This window comes from Triturus cristatus, chromosome 6, assembly GCF_964204655.1.
Source record: "Triturus cristatus chromosome 6, aTriCri1.1, whole genome shotgun sequence".
Taxonomy (NCBI): Eukaryota; Metazoa; Chordata; class Amphibia; order Caudata; family Salamandridae; genus Triturus; species Triturus cristatus.
The window spans coordinates 1,835,039,529-1,835,065,491 of NC_140589.1; the positions used below are offsets into that span (position 1 = coordinate 1,835,039,529).

Here is a 25,963-nt window from a genome sequence, read left to right on the forward strand (position 1 = left end):
ACATTCAATTCACCAGGAATTCACACCTCCTCGCTAACGATAGCACACACTCTCAGGCAGACATTCCTTTCATCCAAGGAAGACCACCACCCAAACATTAGCATACGGCTAGACAACAAGAAGATTTCACACGCGTGCTGTTCGTAAACAAGTGTTACTTCTCTATTGTTATTCATTTAAAGTAACTCCCCTTTCCTCCGGTTTGACTGTACTTAAACTCGAAGAGCAGCCATTCGAAAACATTGCTTGGTTCCAGGTCATCCAGTACGAGCTAAACTATCTCTATTCCGAAAAGGTAAGCCACTTTATTTGTATTGCCGTTTTGTAAATATACGCATTGAACGTTTTGTATCGTGTTTTGCTAATGTAAAGTGCTGGTGTTTTACTATGTTAAGCTTAGCCAACATGTTGGGCGCTTTTATTGTTAGCAAAGTCCGCTCAGTATCTTGATGCCTTTAAATTTTCAAAACCGCGCTTTTATTTACTATCGGCAACGGGAAAATTGACTAACTTATATTGGGCAGCATTTAGAAGGGGCACGCACCCCATATAACCTTAATGTTTATGCTTTTTCCGGGATTATTATATACATTACGGGGCCGCATCGCCATCGTTTGGTATCTTGCTCCCTTTAATTGTCAATGCCGCGATTACTTGCATTTTAAAAAGAAAAACACTTGCTAATAAATATTTGACGGGATTTGTGAGGACCACGCACACACACCACATTACCTTGCATGCTTTTTGTGTTCGCCGCTATTAATAAATACATTACGGTACCGATTTGCTAGCGTTTCCCGTGTGTTGCATACTTAGTGAAGCGCTCTCTGCATAATACACTTTCCCATGCTTTACATTTCAGACTTGCTATTGTTGTCAGGGATCGTACATTTATTAGTTAAAATACAACTTAGAATGCCTTTTGCTTTCGAATCGATGGTTACATTTTTGAGATCATTTATATTAAATACGCTTCATTTCTCTTTTCCTCGACCTGAACTGGAACAGCAGCCATTCTAGACATTACGTGGGTCATCCGGTACGAAGTATACTATCTCTATTGCAAAAAGGTAAGCAAATTCAATTGTATTGCCCTTTTTAAAATAAACTCAACGAACGTTTTCTATCGTGGATTGCTAATGACAAGTACAGTAAATTTCCAATGTTGACCTTTGCAAACATGTTATGTGCTTTATTTATTAGCAAAGTTCGCTGAGTGTCTTTATGGCTTTAAATTTTCAAAGCCGCACTTTTATTTAAAAGCTGCAACGAAAAGATTTACTAGCATATGTTAGGCAGAATTTACAAGGGACACGCACACACACCACATTACATTAATGTTTTACCTTTCACCGCGATTTATATATACATTACGGTACCGGCTCGCCGTCGTTTGGTATCTTGCTGACTTTAAGTTTCGGAGCCGCGATTACAATCGTTGAAAATAAATCACTTGCTAGGAAAGATTTAACACGATTTATAAGGAGCACGCACGCACACCACGTTATTTTGCAGTTTTTGGGTGTTTGCCACTCTTACTATACACATTACGGTACGCGTGTATTGCATACTTTGTGAGGCGCACACTGCATTACAAACGTTTCCCTGGATTGCATTGCACACTTGCTCTGTTGTCCGAAATCGTACAATTATTACTTAAAATACAACTTACAATGCATTTGCCTTTCGAATAGATGGCTAGATTTCAGAAGACATTTGAACTAACTCCCTTTTATTTCTCTTTTCCTTGACCTAAACTGGGAGAGCAGACATTCAAGACATTTCGTGGGTCATCCAGTACGACCAAAACGATCTCTATTGCTATAAGGTAAGCAGCTTCTATTGTATTTCCGTTTACACAATGAACTCACTGAACGTTTTCTGTCGTGTTTGGCTAATGACAAGTGCAGTGGTTTTGCGATCTCAACCTTTGGCAACATGTTAGGCGCTTTGTAGTTACCACAGTGCGCTTCGTATCTGAATGCATTTAAACTTCCGACCCGCGCTTTTTTGTCAAGTTTGCAATAAAATATTTGGTGAGCGTAGATTGGGCAGAATTTAGAAGGGACACACATAGACAGCACATAACCTGGATGCTTTTGGCTTTCGCCAGTATTTCGGTATACATTACGGTACCGCTTCGCCATCGTTGGGTATCCTGCTTATTTTGATTTGTAAGCGTAACGTTTAGATGCCATCATTTTGTTTTTAGCTTAAAACCGAACAGCTTTCGAAACATATTAGGCCATTATTACGGTAACGTTTTGCTTTAGTTTGCCACTTATTTCATCCTCACTGAAACACTCTATGCATAAGATACTTTAACATCGATTGCATTGCAAATTTGCGACTGTTGCCAGTCATCTGCAATTATATGCTAGTATACAATTTTCGCACCCGAGGAATATTAATGCGCTTGATACTTTTTACATGTCTTACGACTGTTTTACTTTTGTTGGCAAAATGTGTTTTGTGATGCGAAACATTTATGTGAAATGTTTTCATATGCATGCCTCCTTTTGGAACTGACTTTTGGCCTATGATTGCAGTTATGGTGCGCACATTCTATAGATTTGGGTTTATTTCTATTCGTTTGGCTTGACATTTGAATACATTTACCATGTTCCGGTTGGGATTCTTTGCATATGCTTTTAAGGTACATTGTTTACGTATAGGTACCGTCTAAAACGCGTCTTTACCTTACTTACATCTCTAACGCTTCTATGCTAATGTAACCAACTGAAACAAGTGTGTGATGAGGGGGGCGAAAAGGGGGGGAGGGGGGTTAACCTTATACTAGCAGTGACATTTTGTCATGTGCACTAATGCTAGCCTTATTACGGTAACGTTTGGCTTTAGTTTGCCACTTATTTCATCCTCACTGAAACACTCTATGCATAAGATACTTTAACATCGATTGCATTGCAAATTTGCGACTGTTGCAAGTCATCTGCAATTATATGCTATTATACAAATTTCGCACCAGTGGAATATTAATGCGCTTGCTACTTTTTACATGTCTTACGACTGTTTTACTTTTGTTAGCAAAATGTGTTTTGTGGTGCGAAACATTTATGTGAAAAGCTTTCATGTGCATGCCTCCTTTTGGATCTGACTTTTGGCCTATGATTGCAGTTATGGTGCGCGCATTCTATAGATTTGGCTTTATTTCTATTCGTTTTTCTTGACATTTGAATACATTTACCATCTTCCGGTTGGAATTCTTTGCATATGCTTTCAAGGTGCATTGTTTACGTATAGGTACCGTCTAAAACGCGTCTTTACCTTACTTAAATCTCTAAGGCTTCTATGCTAATGGAACCAACTGAAACAAGTGTGTGATGAGGGGGGCGAAAAGGGGGGGAAGGGGGGTTAAGCTTATACTAGCAGTGACATTTTGTCATGTGATGTTTGTTAGACTTTTGGAGGGGGTGGGAGGGGTTTCACAAAGTACGCTAGCGGGACGAGGTATCCTTTTCTAAATTATTTCATCGCTCCTCGAAGGTTACTTAATTTTAGTGTTTGCTGTACAAACATTGGCGTTCATGTATGTATTACCCGCAGTAATGCAGATACTACTGTGCAATTGTTTTTGGGGAATCACGCGTTGGAAAAAAATGCATTTTTTCATTCAGAACATATGGTTCATAGCTTAAAAATGTCATGCACTGTTTGGCATACATCTCTGCTGCCTTTATCTTCAATACTAACCTTTAATATTTGTATACTACATAAATTACTCCTCTCGCTACTCCTTTATGTTTATTACACACTTTATCTTCTTTAATCTTCTCTTTGTTTTCCATGATTTTGCATAATTTACAACTAAAAGTTGACAATAGCTAATGATGAGAAAGTGAGCATGCAGGTGAGAACCAATCTGCTAACTCAAATGGTGTGACTGACGTGAGGCTCTGCAAACGTTTTGTACAAGTTTTACCTTTTGCTATTCCTATTTTCAGCAGTAATAGCGCACACTCGCCACCATGCATTTCACATCATGCATTCTCCAAAACACACGCTACACCACACACTCTTTAGCGCACATTGAAATTCACTCTCTTCTATCCACTCTCTACAGCACACTCATTGTGTGACTTAGTGCGTGTAACTTAGCACGTGTAACTTAGTGCGTGTAACTTAGCGCAGGTAACTTAGCGCGGGTAACTTAGCGCGGGTAACTTAGCGCGGGTAACTTAGCGCGGGTAACTTAGCGCGTGTAACTTAGCGCGTGTGACGCTCTGTTGCACGCGCTCTGTTGCACGCGCTCTGTTGCACGCGCTCTGTTGCACGCGCTCTGTTGCGCGCGCTCTGTTGCGCGCGCTCTGTTGCGTGCGCTTTGTTGCACGCACTGTGTCACACGCTCTCATGCACTATCATTTCACATACTCTTTAGCATACTACTTTTTGTACACATTTTTATATACATCCCCTCAACATGCACCACAGCAAATTTACATCTCTAATGCCTTTATCTTCACTACTATCCTTTATTATTTGTACACTGCATACATTACTCTTGCTCCTGTCGCTACTCCTTTATGTATGCTACACTATGCCTCTTCTTTATACTCCTCTTTGTTTCCCTTGCTTTTCTCATACTTTCAAACTATAAGTTGACAATAGCTGATGATGAGAAAGTGAGCATGCAGGTGAGAACCAATCTGCAAACTCCAATGGTGTTACTTACGTGAGGCTCTGACAACTTTTTCTGAATTTTTCTCATTTTCCTATCCCTGTTTTCAACAGTAATTGCTCACACTCCACACCATGCATTTTTCACCATGCATTCTCAAAAACACACTTCACACCACACACTCTTTAGCACACATTCTCATTTACACTCTTTTATCCACTCTCTACAGTACTCTCATTGTGTAACTTACCACATGTGGCTTAGCGCAGGTAACTTAGCGCATGTAACTTAGCGCATATGACAGCATGGTGCATATACTCTGTAGCACGCAGTTTAGTTACAGCCTCTATGGCACTCTCTGTACTACCAGCTCTTTACCACAGGCTCTCTGCCACACACTGTATGCCACACACTTTTCTACATGCTATCTTTTGGCAGGCGCTTTCACATACTACCTACTGTACACATTGTAATACACATCTCCTCTACATGCAGCATAGCTAATGCTTCCAACTACTACCATTATTATCCTCCTATCCTTTACTATCAGTCAAACACTACACACACTACTTTTACTGCTCAAAACTACTTCTTCATGTATAGTACATACTGTCTCTTCTTTATTCACACTTTTTATTCCCTTCTTTTTGGACACTTTCAGCCTATTTGTCAAAAAAAAATAATAAACAGAAAGTGAGCATGCACATGACAACCAATCTGCACAATGCAATGGTGTTACTTATGTCACGCACTGTCAACTTTGTGGGCAACTATTTTCTTTAGCTAGCTGTGTTTTCACCATTAATACACTATTTTTTGATGCGCACTCTTTCCCAAGCCCTCTTTTGTGCGCACTTTCCCGCGCCCTCTTTCCCGCGCCCTCTTTCCCGCGCCCTCCTCCCCGCGCCCTCCTCCCCGCGCCCTCTTCCCCGCGCCCTCTTCCACACGTAGTCTCAATACACATACTTTACTGCACACCATTTTTAGCACACCTCTTAAACATCGTAGCTAATGCTAGCTTTTTTTACTACATGCATAGCCCAAACAGCACCATACATCTCTAATGCCTTTATCTTCACTACTATCCTTTAGTATTTGTGCACTGCATACATTACTCTTGCTCCTGTCGCTACTCCTTTATGTATACTACACTCTGCCTCTTCTTTATACTCCTCTTTGTTTCCCTTGCTTTTCTCATACTTTCAAACTATAAGTTGACAATAGCTGATGATGAAAAAGTGAGTATGCAGGTGAGAACCAATCTGCAAACTCCAATGGTGTTACTTACGTGAGGCTCTGTCAACTTTTTCTGAAATTTTTTCTTTTTCCTATCCCTGTTTTCAACAGTAATTGCTCACACTCCACACCATGCATTTTGCACCATGCATTCTCAAAAACACACTTCACACCACACACTCTTTAGCACACACTCTCATTTACACTCTTTTATCCACTCTCTACAGTACTCTCATTGTGTAACTTACCACATGTGGCTTAGCGCAGGTAACTTAGCGCAGGTAAATTAGCGCATGTAACTTAGTGCATATGACAGCATGGTGCATATACTCTGTAGCACGCAGTTTAGTTACAGCCTCTATGGCACTCTCTGTACTACCAGCTCTTTACCACAGGCTCTCTGCCACACACTGTATGCCACACACTTTTCTACATGCTATCTTTTGGCAGGCGCTTTCACATACTACCTACTGTACACATTGTAATACACATCTCCTCTACATGCTGCATAGCTAATGCTTCCAACTACTACCTTTATTATCCTCCTATCCTTTACTATCAGTCAAACACTACACACAATACTTTTACTGCTCAAAACTACTTTTTCATGTATACTACATACTGTCTCTTCTTTATTCTCACCTTTTTTTCCACTTCTTTTTGGACACTTTCAGCCTATTTGTCAAAAAAAACCAATAAACAGAAAGTGAGCATGCACGTGACAACCAATCTGCACAATGCAATGGTGTTACTTATGTAACGCACTGTCAACTTTGTGGGCAACTTTTCTTTAGCTAGCTCAGTGTTTTCACCATTAATACACTATTTATTTATTTATGCGCACTCTTTCCCGCGCCCTCTTTCTCGCGCCCTCTTTCCCGCGCCCTCTTTCCCGCGCCCTCTTTCCCGCGCCCTCTTTCCCGCGCCCTCTTTCCCGCGCCCTCTTTCCCGCGCCCTCTTTCCCGCGCCCTCTTTCCCGCGCCCTCTTTCCCGCGCCCTCTTTCCCGCGCCCTCTTTCCCGCGCCCTCCTCCCCGCGCCCTCCTCCCCGCGTCCTCTTCCCCGCGCCCTCTTCCACACGTACTCTCAATACACATACTTTACTGCACACCATTTGTAGCACACCTCTTAAACATCGTAGCTAATGCTAGCTTTTTTTAATAGATGCATAGCCCAAACAGCACCATACATTTGGGGAAAGTGCTCCATGTAGGCATCTCCACCGTAGCACCCCAGAACGATGAAGCCCTGTAAACAAACAAAGATACACAGTTAGTTACAAAACATACAATATGCCTTACCTAAGTCCCGCAAACAACACCATACTTACAAAGGAAAAGCCTCCCTGCATGCCGCCGCACTGGAACGACCCTCACTGCTGAAGACCTGTAACGAAACAGAAAAAAAAAATGAATTACTTACAATATGCCTTACCTAAGTCCCACAAACAGCACCATACTTACCGAGGAAAGCACTCCCTGCACGCCGCTGCACCGGAATGACCCACACCGCTTAAGCTCGAGAAACAAAAAGTTAGATAAAAAGCAAGCAAACAACAAAACAGCCAAAAAACATAGCACATTGCTTGCCATACTGCTTCAGGAAGAATTTGCCTCACAGCCATAAACATAAGCCGGAAAAGGCCAAAGATAAAATAGAAGAAACATGCCCACCATCAAATATGGGTCCGGCTGGGCAAAAGAGAAAAGTTGCAAAAAAAGACACCCATGATTCTGAAGAGCGTGGGGCAGGCTGAGGGAAACTTCCTCAACAAATGCTTGCTATGGGAAAGGGGAGAGAAAAGAGTTGGGCCAAAAAAAACAATACATAGATGGCTGTGCACAATCAAATAATGTATTATTGCTTTTAAAGAAATTAGCAAAATGGGAAGTTTGCATGGAGTACTTAAATTCACGATTGAATGAAGCAGTGTGTATGTGTAGGTTTATGTAAATGCCTGTGTGACATCGTGAAAATGTGAATATAAACCACATTTGGCATTAGCTGTTGATGGGGAAGTAAGCATGCACATGCAAAACAATCGGAAAACTCGAATGGTGTTAATAACATGAGGCGCTGGCAACTTTTACGTTAGAGCAGTTGAATTTATTAGATAGCAATATAGTTTAGTTTTCTACAAACAGTCTTGCGTTTGCACTGTTTACCATACAATCTTTAACATGCACTCTTTAACATGCTATATTTTACAGAATACAATTTAAAGCGCGCTTTTTTAGAGACACCTCCTCTACATATATCATACTTAATGCCTACATTAAGACTACTGTTGGTCGTTAGGCGCGCCTCTTTTTAATCCTTTTTTTGGGGAACTTTCAAGCTATATGCTGCCGAATTTTAACAATGAAGAAGTGAAGATACAAGTAAAGTATTTGGCAAACCTCAATAGTGTTACTGACATTAAACACTCAACACTACCAGGGGATTTGGACTTTGCCTATGTCAATTTTTCCAGCAATAATATACTTTAATCCTCTACAAACACTCTTTTGCACGCACACTGTTGCACGCGCTCTATTGCACGCGCTCTGTTGCACGCACTCTGTTGCATGCACTTCTTAAATGCTCTCTGCCATACGCTCTATCATGCACTATGCTTTTACATACTCTTTACCATACTACCTGTTGCACACCTTTTTAAGTACATCTCCTCAACATACACCACATCTAATGCTTACATCACTACTGACCTTTATCCTCAACACTATCCTTTACAATTTAACACTACATACATTACTCTTACTCCTCTCGCTACTCCTTAACGTAAAAGACACACTGTCTCTTCTTTATTTTCCTCTTTGTTTTCGTTTCTTTTTCATATTTTAAACCTAAACGTTGACAATAGCTGATGATGAGAAAGTGAGCATGCAGGTGAGAACCAATGTGCAAACTACAATGGTGTTACTTACGCGATGCTCTGTCAACTTTTTATACAATTATTTCCTTTTACTAACCCTGTTTTCAACAGAAATTGCGCACACACCACAGCATGCATTTTACACCATGCATTCTCCAAAACACACTCCACAACACACACTCTTTAGCACACATTCTCATTCACACTCTTTTAGCCACTCTCTACAGTACTCTCATTGTGTAACTTGACACATGTGGCTTAGCAACTGTGACTTAGCGCAGGTAACTTAGCGCGTGTAACTTAGCGCATATGACAACATGGTGCATATACTCTGTAGCACGCACTATATTTACAGCCTCTATGGCACTATCTGTACTACCAGCTCTTCACCACAGCCTCTCTGCCACACGCTCTATGCAACCCACTTTCCTACACGCTGTCTTTTGGCATACACTTTAACATACTACCTATTGTGCAAATTGTAATACACATCTCCTCTACATGCACCCTAGCTAATGCTTATAACTCTACTACCTTTATTATCCTCCTATCCTTTACTATCAGGCAAACACTACACACACTACTCTTACTGCTCTTTCTACTCCATGTATACTACATACTGTCTCTTCTTTATTCTCACTTTATTTTCCCCTACATTTTGGACACTTTCAGCCTATTTGTTGGCAATAACTAATTTTGAGAAAGTGAGCATGCACATGACAACCAATCTGCACAATGCAATGATGTTACTTATGTAAGGCACTGTCAACTTTTTGGGAAAGTTTTTCCTTCACGTAGCTCAGTGTTTTCACCATTAATAGACTATTTCTTTATGCACCCTCTTCCCTGCCCCCTCTTCCCCGCCCCCTCTTCCCCGCCCCCTCTTTCCCCGCGCCCTCTTTCCCGCGTCCTCTTTCCCGCAATCTCTTCCCCGCCCCCTCTTCCCCGCCTCCTCTTTCCCCGTGCCCTCTTTCCCCGCCCCCTCTTTCCCTTTCCCTCTTTCCCCGACCCCTCTTTCCCCGCCCCCTCTTTCCCCGCCCCCTCTTTCCCCGCCCCCTCTTTCCCCGCCCCCTCTTTCCCCGCCCCCTCTTTCCCCGCCCCCTCTTTCCCGGCCCCTCTTTCCCCGCCCCTCTTTCCCCGCCCCCTCTTTCCACGCGCCCTCTTTCCACGCGCCCTCTTTCCACGCGCCCTCTTTCCACGCGCCCTCTTTCCACGCGCCCTCTTTCCACGCGCCCTCTTTCCACGCGCCCTCTTTCCTTTGCCATGCACTCTGTTGCATGCATGCGCTCTGTTGCACGCGCTCTGTTGCACGCGCTCTGTTGCACGCGCTCTGTTGCACGCGCTCTGTTGCACGCGCTCTGTTGCACGCGCTCTGTTGCACACACTCTGTTGCACACACTCTGTTGCACACACTCTTTTGCACACACTCTTTTGCACACACTCTTTTGCACACACTCTTTTGCACACACTCTGTTGCATGCACTTCTTAAATGCTCTCTGCCACACACACTCTCATGCACTATGATTTTACATAATCTTTAGCATACTACCTGTTGCACACATTTTTAGGTACATCTTCTCAACATGCACCACAGCTAATGCTTACATCTCCACTCTCTTTATCCTCACTACTATCCTTTAAAATTGTACTGTACATACATTACTCTTACTCCTCTTGCTACTCCTTGACGTATGACACACTGCCTCTTCTTTACTCTCCTCTTTGTTTTCCTGGCTTTTTCAAACTTTGAACATTTAAGTTGACAATAGCTGATGATGAGAAAGTGAGCATGCAGGTGAGCACCAATCTGCAAACTCCAATGGGCTTACTAACGTGAGGCTCTGTCAACTTTTTCTCAAAGTTTTTCAGTTTCCTATCCCTGTTTTTAATTGTAATAGCACACACTGCTTTTTACACCATGCATTCTCTATTATACATTCTGTACCACACATTCTTTAGCACACATTCTCATTCACACTCTTTTAGCCACTCTCTACAGTACTCTCATTGTGTAACTTGACACATGTGGCTTAGCAACTGTGACTTAGCGCAGGTAACTTAGCGCGTGTAACTTAGCGCATATAACAACATGGTGCATATACTCTATAGCACGCACTATATTTACAGCCTCTATGGCACTCTCTGTACTACCAGCTCTTTACCACAGCCTCTCTGCCACACGCTCTATGCAATACTACACGCTGTCTTTTGGTATGCACTTTAACATACTAGCTACTGTGCAAATTATAATACACATCTCCTCTACATGCACCCTAGCTAATGCTTACAACTCTACTACCTTTATTATCCTCCTAGCCTTTACTATCAAGCAAACACTACACACACTACTCTTACTGCTCTTTCTACTCCATGTATACTACATACTGGCTCTTCTTTATTCTAACTTTATTTTCCGCCAAATTTTTCACACTTCCAGCCTATTTGTTGGCAATAACTAATGATGAGAAAGTCAGAATGCACATGACAACCAGTCTGCACAATGCAATGATGTTACTTATGTAAGGCACTGTCAAATTTTTAAGAAAGTTTATCCTTTAGATAGCTCAGTGTTTGCACCATTAATAGACTATTTCTTTATGCACCCTCTTTCCCCGCGCCCTCTTTCCCCGCGCCCTCTTTCCCCGCGCCCTCTTTCCCCGCGCCCTCTTTCCCCGCGCCCTCTTTCCCCACGCCCTCTTTCCCCGCGCCCTCTTTCCACGCGCCCTCTTTCCACGCGCCCTCTTTTCTTTCCATGCGCTCTGTTGCATGCATGCTGTTGCATGCGCTCTATTGCACGCGCTCTGTTGCACACTCTCATGCACTATGATTATACATAATGTTTACCATACTACCTGTTGCACGCATTTTTGTGTACATCTTCACAACATGCACCAGAGCTAATGGTTACATCTCTACTGTCTTTATCCTCACTACTATCCTTTAAAATTGTACTGTACATACATTACTCTTACTCCTCTCGCTACTCCTTGACGTATGACACACTGCCTCTTCTTTACTCTCCTCTTTGTTTACCTAGCTTTTTTCAAACTTTAAACCTTTAAGTTGACAATAGCTGATGATGAGAAAGTGAGCATGCAGGTGAGAACCAATCTGCAAACTCCAATGGGGTTACTTACGTGAGGCTCTGTCAACTTTTTCTCAAAGTTTTTCAGTTTGCTGTCCCTGTTTTCAACTGTAATAGCACACACTGGCCACAATGCTTTTTACACCATGCATTCTCTATTACACATTCTGTACCACACACTCTTTAGCATACATTCTCATTCACAATTTCTTCCATCTACTCTTTACAGCACACACATTTTGTGACTTCACACATGTGGCATGACACGTGTTACTTTGCGCCTCTGCCTTAGCCCCTGTACCTTAGCGCATGCGCCAATATGTTGCATAATTCCGTGCTGCAGACTACCATGGGATGAATTATGTGAAGCACTGACAAGTTTTATTGCCTTTGTTTTTGTACCGTACTGTTTGTCTTTTTTAATGAAACTATTTAAATATTATACTCTAAGAAAAACACTCTACTACTCTTTTCTTCACATTCTGCTACACATTCTCGATGTACACTTTTTTAGCTACACATTGTCTACACTATGCTACATTTTACAACACTTTTTCTACCATACTCGACAGAAACCTTACACTACAAACCATCTCCATATTATTACATCTGTATTGCTCTTTGGGATACAATTTCTACTTGTGTTTTCCCTCCATTACATCTACCAACTTTATGAGCCATGCAAAAATTACTTAATTTCGTTACTATTGACAACTTACTGTATATTACTATGCTAAATCAACATTAATACTTGTTTTTATTCTTCCATAGATAACTGTGAGAAGTTGCGCATTCTTTTTCAAGGCATCAAGGTGAAAGTATCTTAATTTATTGTTGATACACCAGCCTATGGTGAAAACAAATCAGTTGGGATCATTAGAATATATATATATATTTTTTTTGAAACATACTCATTGTTTTCAGCATGCATAACCTCTGTTAACGATACCTATAGGCTGTTGAGAAAGTCTAGTGCTTACAAATCCGTAAACATCATTCACAGACTATTTAAGAAACACTGACCTTTGCTTAAAGCACAACATTCGTGGAAACACTACAAGCGTATAGAAACACACAACAAATGCATTGTTAGAAAACACTTCTATTCATTTTAGAATCCTATGCATATAGCATAAATTTAATAAAGTATACATCTAACCTATCTCACAGAAATTAGTTTGCTGAACAGCATCTATTAATTACTTACTGTTATTAGCAGCACAAGGGAAGTTGCATGAACCTTGTATAGCTATACAAATAAATAGTAACTACTCAGAAAAGTTAGAAAGTGTATATAAATTTTAATATATGCTAGTTAGCATTATACTTGTATAGAAGCATACAGATATATAGTCCATACAAGAAACTTACAACACTAAAATACAGCATCCAAAGAACGCTACAATACAAACCTATAATAGGTAGTTTAATACCGGCAGTTTATTTGAACAATATTTTGGTGTCGCTATTAATATCATGGAAATACTGCAGGCAGCTTATCATCAAGGGCATAACAAATTTTCTCCTACTTCGCGGGGCAAACAATGTTTGCCAAACAGCACATTCGCAATCATACACAATAGCTACAAACCTGCTAATACATGGACTGTAGAAGATTTACATGCCATTATGGACTTAGGGGATGCTTTATATATAGATATGCATTCCATAAATCAAGAACAGCTTATGCATCCTGATGATTCACCAAATTATATCCAACACAATGACACTATCTATTCGCTTAAGCTTAAACAACCTTCTTATGGGGATATACTGAAACAGTTTGACCCATCTTCGCCAAATATGCAAACAGTATTGAGAGCTGCACTCAATTTGCATTGCGGTGTTTTACTTTGCATGGATATGTATGTTATAGCTATTATGCACAGTGAAAATTCATACTTTGTATTTGACTCGCATAGCCGCGACACCACAGGAATGCCTCACCCAAATGGGACATGTATTACCATACAAATATCATTTGAAGGGCTTATACAGTACATAACAAATCTGGCATATAGTCTAAAGCGACCCAATAGTAATTACTTACCATATGAATTAACTCCAATAGATATAATTCCAATTAAAAAAGATTCACTACATAAGGCAATGCTCATAGCAGAGAAAAATGCAAGTGCCATATTACACAAGCATATTTATGTGCATTCTACTAAAGCATGTACAGATTTATTCACACACACATTAAGAACTCGCATACAAAATGAAAGAGATTGCCTCCAAAGATCAAAGGCAGGTACTCTTCAGCCATCAGCATCATTAGCTAGTGATCAGCATATTCCCCCCTCACAAAATTGCATTGTGCCTATAACAACTGCACAACTGACGCTACCTACCTGCACTAGCATAGATACAACAGAATATGCAAGTAACTCACATAATACTCCGACATATGCAAATATACTTAGAAATACACTTAGACACAACACAAGAGTCACGAGTTGTGATACAAAAAACATACAGACACAAAACATCACAGGCTCAACAAGTGATTTGCATAATAACGCATATATACAAAGCTCCCATCCTACAAACAAACCTAACACTCAGGGTAACAAAATACTTAGCCCAAAAAATAACCCCAAGACTATATTGTCCAAAATGCATATTAACATCAGGAACAACATAGAACAAACTTTTTGGCCACAAACACAACAACATATAAATGTCGTAAATAGTACAGACAAACAGCAAACACAAACAAATCTTACACTACCATCAAGGTGTACACAATCTATACAAAATAGTCTATTTGCTATTCTACATAACTACTGTAAACCCGCACATAGTTGGGATAGTCAAGACTTGCAATCTATTATGGGACTTGGAAATGCACTATATATTGAAATGCAGTCAATTAATAAAGAAAATTGTATGCAACCACAATATTTACCCAATTACATAGAGCACAATGGCGTTATATATGCAATTAAGCAAAAAAAGAGCATAACGTTGGAGGAAAAGCAAACAAAAATGCAAAATGCAAGGCTTTTGAGAACCCTTACTTCAATGCATTTGAACAGTGGTATATTGATTTGTTTTAATGCATACACTATTTCAATATTCAAAACGATTCATGCATACTTTGTATTTAATTCAAATAGCCAAAATGAGGAAATAATACCTCCTGCTAAGGGGACCTCTATTGCTTTACAAATCAAATCACCTGAGCAGGTTATTGATTACATCAGAACGTTGGCTCTCCAGAACAAAGTACCACATTCGTTAAGTTTTACTTTATACTTCACTCCAGTTACAGTACGCAAAATTAGCAAATTGTCACTTGAAACAACACAAAGAAAACATAGAGAGAAAAAAGTTACACCTATAAGAGACATGTATATCCATACTACTAAGTTAACTCTACATGCCTCTATACATATCACACCTATAGAGTTACAACTAGAAAATACAATTACAGAAACACTCAACAGCGATAGGCAAATGCATACAGAGAATTCCACAACCACAAGTCATATTGAATCTATCATAGCTATTAACAATCCCAATCCAAAAACAAACACATTTACACATAATGCTGGGATTCACAATGAACCAAATGCAATAGAAGTACAACCAAATAACTGTAACAGAAAAAGATTGCATGAACAAGAAACAGAAAATACACTTAATGCCACAAATATAACATCTTTGACAAATGCCACAATTAGTACTTTCCATGCACAAATTAAATATGGCCCAGAGTATGCTTGCACTATTTGCAATCAGTTGTGGCATAAACAAAGTTTGCAAACAACGCACAAGTTAAAAAAAAGGGCTAAATTCATAGAATGTAACATTAGTCAATATCAAACAGAAGATATATGCCGGACATGTTACAACTATATTGCCAAGGACAAAATACCACCATGTTCTTTCTATAATGGGATGACATTTCCTGATATCCCACCTGAATTACACTTGCATAATTTAGAAGAGAGATTAGTATCGCCAAGAATACCTTTTTTACAAATCAGAACGCTGCCGCGAGGCTTCCAAAAATCTCTCTCAGGTGCAGTAGTTAACGTTCCTACCGATGTTATGACAACTGTAACTGTTTTACCAAGACAAATTAATGATAACATGACGATTCCAATAAAATTAAAACGCAAATTAAGCTATAAATCCTATACCCATTTCGAAAATGTAAGGCCAAACAAAGTAAAGCGTGCAGCTCTATATTTAGCAACTACTAGCAGTATGTTCCAAGAATATGGAGTCACTGTTAATAAAGATTGGGAATATACACCAGAGAATATGCCACCTTGTAATGACACTTCTGATGCAAACAATACATCAGATTCATCAGACAACATTGCAGCTGGGAATTTAGATACTATGCTAACTAATGAAACTATAACTACAGAAAGCATTAACATTATTAACTTGGCACCTGCAGAATATAACACACCAAGGGGTCTATATGAAGACAAAGATTCTGAATATTTAGCTTTCCCCACTATTTTTTGTGGGAAGCGAAGGCCAACAAACAAAGAAAGACATGTACCAATACATTACAGTACAATATGTCAATGGGAATTAAGAAGTTATGATTTAAGAGTAGCAAAGTCCATGACAAATGTTTTCTTCAAATTGAAAAAGTTGCATATTAAGCAAACACAGAGCAAAATATACATCTCACTTAGAAAATATTTTACCAATGGTAACATTATTACAGCAAAAGACATCAAACAAAAATTAGATAGCATTTTCCAATTTAATGAGGGATATAAAATACTAAAAACAATACGTGGCTCACCACCATATTGGGAGCAATGCAAAAAAGACTTATTTGCTATGATAAGACAATTAGGGATACCAACATTTTTTTTAACATTATCAGCAGCAGAAACTAAATGGTATCATTTAATCAACATACTATTACGCACTGAGAAAAAAAAAGAATGTACAGAAGAAGAATTCAAAAAAATGTCATGGGAGGAAAAATGCAAATTAATACAGAGAAATCCCATTACTTGTGCCCGACATTTTGACTTTCAAGTTAGAAAATTCTTTAATTGTATATTACTGCATAAAAGTAACCCAATTGGCAAGGTGATAGATTACTTTTATAGAGTAGAATTTCAACAAAGAGGATCACCACATATACATGCTATAATATGGATTGAAAGAGCTCCACAGTATGAAACTTCAGAAGTTACTACTGTTACAGCTTTTATAGATAAATATATAACCTGTGCAAAACAACAAGATACAAATATCGAGCCTTTATTGCCACTACAAAAGCATGGACATACCAAAAATTGTCGTATTAAACATAAAAGAACATGCAAATACCAGTACCCAAAATATCCAATGCCAGAAACTTTTATACTGGAACCATTACCACTAGACAAAACTGATCAAGAGCTCTTACAGAAAATCGAACTAATCCACCTAACTATGAACACGCAAGAGTTCTCACATTATTCCTTTGAACAGTTTTTAGATACAATGAAACTAGATCTAAGTCAATATGTTAGATGTATACGCTGCATTATAGAAAAAAATACAATTTTCCTAAAAAGAACACCAGCTGAATGCTTTATTAATAACTACAATACGACAATTTTACAAGCATGGCAAGCAAACATTGATATACAATACATCTTAGACGCATATGCATGTGCCGTATATATAGTATCATATATTAGTAAATCACAGCGTGGAATGAGCAAGTTGATTGCACAAGCAGCAAAAGAAGTTTATCACAATCCAAGCATAAAAGAGCAGCTTAAGCATATAGGTAACAAATTCCTAAACTGTACAGAAATAAGCGCGCAAGAAGCAGCCTATCTTATACTTCAAATTCCTTTACGCAAAAGTTCTAGATCGTATGTTTTCATTAATACAAGCCCTCCAGAAAAGCGTACCTACTTATTAAAAGACATTGAGACTATAAATTTGTTACCTGATACATCCAATCAAATACAATATGATAATGTAATAGTAAAGTACAGCAAACGTCCTACAGATTTGGAAACGTGTACATTAGCTGACTATGCATCTATGTATCATGGAAATCATAAAAATAGAAAGCAGAAAAATGCAACAGACCATGATAATTTCCTCACCGAAAACAACTTTTATAGCTCGGATGAGGAAGAACTTGAAATTAATATACCAAATAAAACTGCAGAAACAGATTATACAAAGCGGCAAAAACAAAAAATAATTCGGTATTGCAGGTTTAATAAAAAAAATGACCCTGAAAATTATTACAGAGAATTGCTAATGCTTTATTATCCCTGGAGAGTAGAAAATCAAATTATTGGTAATAAGGAAACATATTATGAAAAATACCTAGAACTTCAAAATATAGTTGACGCTAATCATACTAAGTATAATAGGCATAATACCCCTTTAACACCTAATGCCAATGGAGACTGTACATTGGACGCATTACTTATACCTCCAATGGATATAGAAACTGACGAAAACATTTGTCCTGAAGTTCAAACAAATGAACCACTATTATATGACTTATCATTTGATTTAGGCATTAGAAGTACAAGTAATGATGAACTTTTAACCAATAATATAATGCCAGATGACCAATATCACAGTTTGATGCAAAATCTTACAGATGAGCAACTTAACTTTATATACCATCACTTGCATTGGATAAAAACCAAAGAAACACCTTGCTATACGTTTTGCACAGGTGGTGCAGGAGTAGGGAAAAGCTTCCTTATAACAGCCCTTTACCAAACATTACTACGCTATTACAATACCAAAGCAGGGGAAAATCCTGATAACATTTATGTATTGCTTACAGCTCCAACTGGCAAAGCAGCACATAACATCCATGGTAAAACGCTACATAGTACATTCAAAATACCAGTTTCGCAATCGCTATCTCATAAACCACTCACTCATGAGAACAGGAGTGCACTTCAAAATGAATTATTGCATCTTAAATTGCTGATAATTGATGAAATATCAATGGTAGGGGCAAATCTTTTCAATTTTATACATAACAGGTTACAAGAAATTAAAATGTCCAAACTCCCTTTTGGTGGGATATCCATATTAGCTATTGGAGATTTTTATCAGTTAAAACCAGTATTTGACACATACATATTTGAAAATTCTAGGCATTCATACAGACCAGTAAGTACAAATTTATGGCAAACACACTTTAAGTTGTTTGAATTAACAAAAATTATGAGACAGCTAAACGACTTACCATTTGCTCAATTACTAAATAGATTAAGAGAAGGAAAACAAACTAATGACGATATTATACAGATACAAACACGCGAGCAAGACCCACCCCAAAACATTACCAAAACCATCCCTTATATAATGGCAACAAACAAAGAGGTTAATAATATTAATAATGAAGTTTTGTTACAACATATAACAAAATACCCTGTATACACATCAACCGCAATAGATACAGTTGCATCTGACCTAAGCGAAATTGTAAAAAAAAAAATACTAATGCAATTACCTGCAGATGCAACTAAGACCATGGGCCTGCCATTTATATTGCATATTGCATTAAAATTACGATACGATCTAACATGCAATATCAATGTTAACGATGGCTTAACAAATGGTGCAACAGGTATAGTTGAATTAGTAGAAACTATCAATAGCATTCCAAATGTGATATGGATTCTTTTTGATAAAGAAAATGTTGGCAAATTAACAAGACAGGAAAATAGGCACATATATCACAGTAACATTTCACCTCATTGGACACCAATTCATGTTATCTCTAGACATTTTCAATTTACACAAAAATTTATAACAATAATACGCAAGCAATTCCCACTACGCCAATCATCTGCACGTACTATACATAGAACACAAGGAGAAACTATTGAACCACTTTACATCCATTTTAACAATAGTAAAATACATCATTTGCATTATGTTGCTTTAAGCAGAGCAAAATCATTAGAAAACATATATATTAAAAACTTTCAGCAGGACAAAATAGTTGTCCACCCAAAGGTTCATGAAGAAATGGCCCGCTTAAGGACAGATATGCTATTAGCAATATCAGTACCACAATTATGTAATTATCTGCTAAACTTTAATGTTATTGTACACAACATACGTTCACTACAAAAAAATCACAAAGCTATACAAGCCGACACAAATATCATGAAGGCAGATATTATATGTCTCAATGAAATAAACACAACTAGGGAAGGGAACAGTCATTCATTATATATTGACCACTATCATCTGATGCTATTTGATAAATTCCATAATCAAAATACCAAGCATGGGATTGCTGTTTATTACAAGAAAAATATTTGCCTTTTGCCAATTTATGAAACACAGCACGAAATTGACATTTTACATTTTACTTTATTTATAAAGAATTGTGATTACTTATTTGTGATAATATACAAACCACCACATGTACAACTACAAAAACTTTTTCAAGTGTTAACTAGCGTATTGAGCTTTTACCCAAACTACAAATATATAATAATGGGCGACTTCAACATAGATTTAGCACAAGTATCACATAATGCAACACTACTTTTAGAATACATGCAAAACCAATTTCAATGTCACCAAAAAATACAAAACTACACAACAGACTACAATTCAACCTTAGACCATATATATGTTAATGAAGAGATAACTCACTTTGGTATACTAGAGTCCTACTATAGCGATCACAAAGCATTATGGGTAGCTATTTAATAAGCTGAAATTATCAATTTGTATGTTATTTTGCTTTAGGAATTTCCTTTCTTTACATGCTAGATTCAGAAGGTCTACTTACATTATTTGTCTCGTTGCAGATGATTTCTATACAAGAAATTAAGGAAACCAAACACGAGGAAAGCAAACCGTATCAAAAAGCAATACGAGCAAACATAGTCAAATGCTCTGCAAAAACACACTACAAAAACGCTAAGCAAGAAAATAAGATTTTATTCCACATTGCTCTTGCTGATGAAAGTGGGTCCATTAAAGGAACTTGCTACAATGATGATTTTTTCAAGCTAACAAAAGAAGGGAATGGAATTATAATTCGGAATTTTATAAACAAGAACAATGTCATCATCTTAACGAAACAAACAAAGATTTCGAGAATGCCACCATTAACGCTCCCGGAAACAATAACCCAAGAAGCAGTATATTTGCTACAGCCGCCTGCACCCCCAGTTTCTCCAATAAAAACTATAAGAAAAGCTAATTTACGGACATTGATGAGCATATTAGGGACAATATCAGAGGTACGTATCATAAAAAAATTAAGGTGCTTAACTATTGCATGTAGTAGTCTGTAAACTTACATACTATCAGCAACACTATCTGCCACACACACTTTGTAATCACACTCTTCAAACCACTATACCATACATTCAAAACCCATTTAGTAACTGCAACTCTTTAAAACACACACTATTAGCAGCACACTTTACTATAAACTATATACAACACTCACTCCAACACACATACTATCTACAAACATTTCAAGTAATAGCTGTTGCTTACTCCTTTTACACACACCACAAGGTTACATATAGTTAAAAACGGACACTCTCCATCTCATTCATTGCTACTTAAACTTTGCCAATACTCTGTAGTACAATCTACTACAAGCATACAACAATTTTTTATAGAGAAATAATATCTAAAGGATATATTTAGGACTAATCGATGTAGAAACTCAAATAGAATACACAACATTGCTGCTAATAGCACTATACTTACTGCACAACACATACAATATCCTAGCAACTCTACTCGCTCATTTTACAATCTAAATTATATTTAACTAATATAATTTACGAAAAAAAACATTAACATTGTAAAAATACACATCGGACACTAAATGCACTGTAAAGTGTTGATTACATGGAACAGTCCCACAAGTTTCAAACATGTAAAGTATTTTTACTATTTATTTCAAACACTTGTAAAAATGATAGTTATACAAAATATCATCATCTACTCTTTTATGTGCACTCTCCTACAAATTATATCATATATATACTTCCATACAAAAGTCTCTAACGCACACTCTCTAACATACACACTGTAGCACACACTATTACACAACTAATACACCACAACAATCAACAAACTTTTCACTCGCATGTTCTCTCCAATAAACAAAGATACAGCACAAGTGTATACTATCTATGCAAGAACCAATAACAATGATTGTTTATCAAATTTGACAGGAGGAAGAAACCAAAACTGTATTCATTGGAGGACAAGAAACAAAACTAAAATCAATAACAGTAAACGATGCAACAGACTCAGTGAAAATAACACTGTGGAGGGACGCAGCGGACTTTCCCATCGAACTTGGGAGCTACATAAAAATAACCCATCTGACAGTGCATGAATTTAACAACGAAAAAATATTAAATTCTACTCGGAATACACAATTGCAAGTAAGTACAAAGTAAAAAGACAATGCGAAAAACAAAAAATGTATTCTTTGCAAAGAAATTACTTACACATCTAGAACAGAAGACTCATTAAATTCACCATTTTTATATCACACGTAGTAACATCAGTTGCTCTTTTTTCAGCATACAATTTGGAATTCTACACATAAATCTCATACACATAGATGAAACACCAAAATACTATATCGCCTTTAAATACATGCATATACATTCATACAAAACACTCTCGAAATATCACAAACAACTTTTCTGTTTACCTTTCCTACAGCTCAACACCTAACGACAAACTTCAAAACATGTAGGTCAATACATTGCAAATCATACTACACCTTTCATTATAATAATTTTGCACACATTTTAAAATGCTAGTCCATAACCATGTCATATAAACTATTTTTGTCCATATCTACACCTTACCTACAAACACATGGAAACATAAAATATCTTACTTTATATATAGCACTAACTTACTATTAGAATAGCACCAGAATCATACATTACTACATCTCAAGCAAAGCAACATCCAACTCTCTATCTATGTCTATATTTACCTTTTTGGAATACATACTAATCAAAAACTGCCTTAAATGCACTTTTCGATTTTACATTACCTATTACTTAACTTGGAGTTTATTTGCACTCTCTCACTACTTTCCTGTGCATATTCGAATTCTATTGCAAATTTTTCGCAAAATGTGCCATATAAACATACATTTCTATAAATATCTGACACCTTTACATCATCTTGCATTACATTTAGAAACACTCTGCATCAAAAAAAATACAACACCGCCTTCATAAATTCCATAGGTAAGAACACATAAGTACGCACTTTGGGTCTTTGCCTTCAACTACATTTTTCACATTCTCTGAACCGCGCAGAACAAATGCAATTCACAGAAAAATCTTGGAGAAATTCCTTCAGCATCTAAAGAAAATTTTTATTTCTCTGAAAAGCACGTTAAAATATAGAAGAAAAAAAAATAGACAGTAAAAAATGGGTTTTATAACTGATGTTTTTTTCTATTTGCAGAAAGTTGAGCCACCCCAAGAACAACTGCAGATAACTATATATGGACTCGAAAATACAACTCAGGAAAAAAGCACCATTACCATACAAATTCAAGATAATGAACATTTAAAATCGGTACAAATAAGCAATGCGCTTTTAATGGACCACCTACAAATTCCAGCAGATATTGAGGACTTTTCAGAGGCTCTTATGCCACACCTACCGAAAACACTAAATATAATATTTCAAAATGAACACATTGTCGAAATTCTTGACGAAGATTAAATTATGCAATATGCAAAAAGATAACTACTTTTGTAACTTTGAATAAAATGGATACATACAAAATAAATATTTTAGTTAATAAAAATCTTAAATCACATTTGACTTACTGTTTATTTTTTCTACGAAATAATGTTTGATATGTACTTGCATGTATTTATATGCGCCATTCGGATAAATAATTACACAATGACTTATGTATACATTTGGCAAGAATTGGGTACTAGTATTACTAAAAAAAAAATATATATAATTTCTAAATATTACTTAATGCACTTGGATAAGGATAATTACTCCTCCATTTAGAATATAGAACCTCATATTCAAACCTTTCTCTTCACAACTAATAGTACACTATCTAAACAGTAGGTCACCCAACAATACTACTATTGTTAAAGTTACAGCTATTCGAATTGCTAATGACATAATGGTTTGCTTATCTTTAAAAAACAGTACAAAAAAAACATTAGTATTTACTGTATCAATAGCTAACTCAATATATGTGTAGCTAACTCTGTCTGTAAGTACAAAGGCAATAAATGTTGCATTTAAGACTTATTAAGGTATTAACATTGGAAATAACAATACCTTTTGTTTAAATGTTTTAACAACAAAAACGTACCCAAAAACAATGTCATAAACAATGCCAATAGCTCTAACTTTACTAATGCCGAGACCATTGCATTGTAAATGCTTGTTTATTCTGTACCCCTGCGCTTGGCTTTCTGTGCCACTTTGTTTTTTCATTCTGTGCCCCTGTGTTTTGCTTTCTGTACCCCTGTGCTCTGTTGTCCCTCTCCCGCCGTCTTTTCCCGCCGTTTTTTCCACGGGTTTTCCCCCGCCGCTTAGCCCCTGCGGCCCGCCCCCTTCACTCCCATTGGCCACTCCGCTCCCACCTCCCAGCTGCTCCTCCCTCCCTCTGCCCTCATATGGAGGCACGCAAAGCGGCCGCACAGCAGCCGCGCGCCGCTGGCGCGCCAAAGGCGCGCCTAAGGCAAGCCCGCCTGCGCCCGTCCGCGCCTGGACCGCACCCAGCACCAGAACCCCTGGACCCCGCACCCACCGCAACGCCAGACTGCACTACGACGCAAGCACCCTCCACGCACTCAATACCAGACGAGACCACCCCTGCTACCGGGCCACCCCGAAACACACCCAGGGGCCTTTCACCTGCTGGAACTGCAGATTCACCAGCATCCAACCCTCCACACCACTAGCCAGAGAACACAACCACCTCCGCTGCATCCTCCTCAACACCCGCTCCGCTCGCAAGCACGCCATCGAACTCTGGGACCTCCTAGACTCCACCGCCCCCGATGTCGCCTTCCTGATGGAGACCTGGCTGAACGCCACCTCAGCACCAGACATCGCCATAGCCATCCCACAGGGCTACAGGATCTCCCGCAGAGACCGCACCAACGGAGTGGGAGGAGGAATCGCCATCATCCACAAAGACTCCATCAAAATCTCAACGAACACCGATGACACCCTCACCACCGCCGGGCACATGCACTTCCAGATCCACACCGACCCCAACACCCCCAGCAGAGGAACTCTCATCTACAGACCTCCCGGTCCCCGCCCACAGTTCAGTGACACCATCGCCGACCTCATCAGCACCCACGCCCTCGCTTCCACGGACTACATCCTCCTCGGGGACCTGAACTTCCACCTCGAGAACAACAACGACGCCAACTTCACTGCCCTGATCGACAACCTCGCCAACCTCGGACTCAAACAGCTCGTAACGACACCTACTCACGCCGCTGGACACACGCTCGACCCCATCTTCTCCGCAAGCCCCCACGTCTCCTTCAACCACACCACCGAACCACACTGGACCGACCACAGATGCGTCCACTTCACCTTCAGAAAACCCACCACACACCACCGCACCCAACAGCTACCACGCCGCTGCTGGGGCAAGGTCACCGAGGACCAACTGACTACCGCCCTCGCCCTGAGACCACCCACCGACCCCACCGACCCAGACACCGCCGCGACCAACCTCACACAGTGGATCAACGACTGCGCCAACACCCTCGCCCTTCTCAAGACCTCTACAACCAACCACACCAACAAGAAAGCCGCCTGGTTCACCGAGGACCTCCGGCTCTCCAAGCACACCTGTCGGAAGCTGGAGAAGAAATGGCTCCACGACTGAACACCAGACAACCACACAGCCCTCAAGAGCGCCACCCGCAGATACCACCAACTCATCAGGACCGCCAAGAAGACCGCCTTCAAGGACCGCCTAGACAACAACGCACACAACACCAAAGAGCTCTTCAGCATCATAAAAGAACTCTCCAACCCCAGCTCCAACACCAACGACATCCCGCCATCTCAAGACCTGTGCAACTCCCTGGCCACCTTCTTCCACCGCAAGATCACTGACATCCACAACAGCTTCAACTCCG

General features: G+C 38.9%; 1 long non-coding RNA gene across 1 annotated transcript; it reads left to right on the forward strand.

The window, feature by feature from the left end:
• Nucleotides 1-825: 825 nt before the first annotated feature.
• Nucleotides 826-22,183, forward strand: LOC146822140 (uncharacterized). Its single transcript, XR_014962813.1, has 5 exons — nt 826-1,070; nt 1,770-1,828; nt 12,603-12,643; nt 20,624-21,061; nt 22,016-22,183. It is a non-coding gene; the product is annotated as an uncharacterized LOC146822140 (long non-coding RNA).
• The last annotated feature ends 3,780 nt before the right edge of the window (nt 22,184-25,963 follow it).